Source organism: Phyllostomus hastatus, unplaced genomic scaffold, assembly GCF_019186645.2.
Source record: "Phyllostomus hastatus isolate PE091 unplaced genomic scaffold, TTU_PhHast_1.1 phas_contig_118, whole genome shotgun sequence".
NCBI classification, from domain to species: Eukaryota; Metazoa; Chordata; class Mammalia; order Chiroptera; family Phyllostomidae; genus Phyllostomus; species Phyllostomus hastatus.
Genome location: NW_025333543.1, coordinates 2,085,611 through 2,089,386, shown reverse-complemented (window position 1 = coordinate 2,089,386; position 3,776 = coordinate 2,085,611). Strand labels below are relative to the sequence as shown.

General features: G+C 40.5%; 1 pseudogene; it reads left to right on the top strand.

Moving 5' to 3' along the window:
• Window positions 1-1,494: 1,494 nt before the first annotated feature.
• On the top strand, window positions 1,495-2,008 carry LOC123824119 (annotated as a pseudogene).
• The last annotated feature ends 1,768 nt before the right edge of the window (window positions 2,009-3,776 follow it).

Genomic DNA, 3,776 nt, shown 5'->3' with positions numbered 1-3,776 from the left:
AAGCATATGATTCTGTTGAAACTTTTTCCCTTGGGCTCTGGCCCACAACTCTGGTCTACTTGGATGTGTGGGTTTTAGAGGTTGGGCTAAACCAGTTTATTGCCTTTGTCCAATAGTCTCTTGAGTTCCTAGTTTTTTTCTTATTGATTTAAATGAGCTCTGTATATATTTTTAAAACAGCTCTTAGAGTTTTATACCAATTGTAAGTTTTTCTTCCATTTTGTTTGAATATTTTAATTATAAAAATTCATTAGCAACGTTAATATTAAATGTACTTAGTTTTGTTGGATAGATTTTAGGCTTCTGGATCTTAATTTCCAATGTGTAAAATAATTATATCATTACTTATTATAATATTTTTATGATATCAGTTTTTGCTTATAAATATTGATCACAGAATTAAATTTCTTAAACCAGATAACTACTTATTAGACATGCTATCTTCATTATGAATTCTCATATGTATTTAGCCTATTCCTGAACTTCTAATTCTGTCCATTGACCTGTCTAATCTTATATGAATACCAACATTTTTAATTTTTTTAAATTTATTTCTGTAGCTTTAAAATACATTTAATAACTTGTAGGGCTAATTCTTTTTATTATTCTACCTCTTCAGACTTTTTTACTATTCCTAAACATATATTTTCTTCATGTGAATGTTAGAATTCAGCTTGTCTAGTTTCAAAAATAACTCTATGTTTTTTTATCTTATAATTATTTATGATAATCTGGGGGAAATAAGATATCTTTACACTACTGTTTTTATCTATCCAAAAACATTGTTTGCTTTTCTACTTGTTCAAGTCCCTTTCATACACATCAAACTCAGAACTCCAAAGTAGAAATGATTATTTCTTTGCCACCACCGCCTACACTGCTCAATTTTCCATTTGGAGAAAATATAATGGTAAAAAATGTGCTAGAAGTAGTGAACATAAAATTGGCTCTGTACACTATAAAGTGTAAGTCCCAGTCCTAGTTGTTCTGTGACATTGACAAACTATAATTTTTTCTGTTAGAGAAAAAATAATTTTTTCTGTTAGAGAAAAAATAATTTTTTCTGTTAGAGAAAAAGTTTTCGAGAAAAACCTAAAATCTCTTTTCTGGTACTCACTAATGACACTACCAACAAGTAATTTCTACTTAATGACCTTCTACTATCTTTATTTTAAATTTTTAGTTCATATGGACAAATTAACAGATCACTATTTGTGCAAAAATTTTCATTTTTTCACATTTCAGTCATAATTAATGTTCTCATAATTATTAGTATTTAAAAGTTATATAACATAGGAAAAACTTATTTTTTCCTCCTTAGCATCTTCTCCATGTCGCAACTGCTCCAACAGTCTTTGTGTTTGCTCTCTTCCTTATTTCTTCCATATCCCTTTTTTCCTGCCTCTTCCTTTTTCTCATTCATAATTCCTGAGAGAAGTTGTCCAAGGTCACCAGCACCCAAAGAGTGAGAGAAGCAACCAGACCCAGTATGAAATGATAATTCAGGGGAAAGCATCCAGTAAAATCGAAGATAAGAAGGTTCCTGAGAGCTGGGAGGAGGTGGCAGACAATAGGGAAATAGGCAAACGGTTAGAAAAAAAACACTGAAGATCACACAAAAGGAGAGCAGTAAATCCAAATTCCCTCTCTAAGTGCCCATTGTGATTCAGGATGATGATAGCCTTCCACTCCCCTGCCATCCAAAAGATCCTACCCTCTAGAGGCCCACCAGCAACAGAGTGGTCAGCAGCCCCAACTCCACTAGCAGGCTTGCCCTTCCTATCAAGTCCCTAGCACAGTGGGAGGCAGAGTATGCTGAAGCCCATAACAGAATCCTAGGCAGCACCAGCCCCAGGAAGAGCAAGAGAAACCCATCCTCAACAGGCCAACCAGGATCTCCCAACCAGAAGACAGCAGGCAGCCCAATGATGTGATCAGACATCCTTTGGGTTCTGATGGGTCACTAGGCTTTAAACAGCGCCTGATAATTGTGAGCAAGAAAGGATGACAGTGCTGCCACAGTCATCACTTCCTAGGTCATCTGCCACAGGTTGCACTCCAGTGGCAGACAGCTGGACTTGAGCAGAGGGAAGGACCTGATTTACTTGCACTGTGATCCCCTTTACTCTGCCCACTGTGACCTTGAACCCAATGCATTGTGACCTCCCTCTTTCCCCCCTTCCCACTGTGATTAACATGTCTACAAGGGCTGTTCCAAGTCAGTAAAAAGGGAAAGGGTTGGGGTTATAGGACTTAAGAGTAGAGAGTCAGACAGTGACACTTGGCCACTTGCCAGTGCCAGCAATAACAGTTTATCATGCTCATTAACTTAGGACTTCAAAACAAATGAGAACTCCCATGTACCCACCCCTGAGTGCATGTCTTCATCACATATAAGCAAGTTACATTTGGAAAATATCCTTTCTTTTTTTCTTCCTATTTTTGTTTATACAAATATCTGATTTGTAAGGAAAAGTGTATGGGAGGGGTTTTAGCACATTAATGAATTTTTAATTAAGAAAGGGTAGTTTGGTAATCTACTTAAAAATATTTCTGGGAAATTCACTAGAAAATTAACCAGTAGGTTCTTGGTGAGCTTAGTTTCTGTATTCCTAGTGTTGTCCAGAAAACGGACAGGGCTCTGTAGACCCCAGGACAGATGAACACCCCATGCCTATACCTCCCTCCCCTACCCCCTGGCTAAGTCTCAGGGCATCATGGACCTGCCCGGAGACTGGGCTAGTTCTATAGGCTCAGAGACCCTGGGGAGGGTGCCGGCCCCACTTCTAGTATTTTGGCAGACAGGAAAAGTAAACAGACTTTCCCGTCCTGTTCCCCTCAGGGTGGTTCCCTACCAGCCAGGCTTGCTACTTCTAGAAGAGAGCGGGGAGTGAGATGGCACTCCTGAGATTGGAAGTAAGGGGTGCAAGACTTGCTCACTATGTTGGTGTTAGCACAAGGAAATCTGGGAGAGAGTCTGTCTCCAGGACTCAGCTACTAGACTAGTGTGGTCAGAAGGTATCTGTGGAATGCCATCTCTGTTGACGGCATCAACTTAGTAACTATAGCTGGTACATTTCCTTTGTGAAATCACTACCTTGGGAGCAGACCATTCTGAATAGGTACAGGAAAAGACAAACTGTGCATTGCAAAGACGGTGATGACAGACTGGTTCCCCATAGACCTAAGCTACCCTTCACCCTTTTTCCAGAGTGAGGGCCTGCGAAGGCAGTTTCCTCTCTGTTCCTGAAGCCTAGAGCTTTGCTTTGGCTCCTTGAGGTAGAACAATCTAAGAAGGCAGCTGCCCAGAGCAGCTATATGTATGCGTGCAATCCTGTTCCTTTCAGGCTTTCTCTGGTCTTTTCTGTTGCACTGTGCCTTATCCAGTGGGGAGCCAGCCAGAGAGCCTCCCCACTCAGTGGATGAGTTTGGAGTGGTTGGTGTGACGTTTTTAAGATTAAGGCAGTTTATAGTGCCCGAGATGACAAACTAGGTTTTAGGGGCTCACTCCACCTTTGGTTTACCTGACTCTCGGCCTTGCCCTGTGGGAATGTAGGCCAGGCTCAGCAAGCCATGTCCCACATCTTCCCCTTAGAAAGAAGGGTCAGCTGCCAGTTGAATTAGCAACCAGTCCATAATGCAGTCTTATAACTGTGTGAAGCCAGGAATTTGTCTATGAGCGGTGCTGCAGCAGAGCTTTAGTCAGTATGAACCTACAGGGTGTTGAGTTTTGCCCAGAGACTGGGGGAATTACCCTAAGAAGTGGGCAAGGAAGA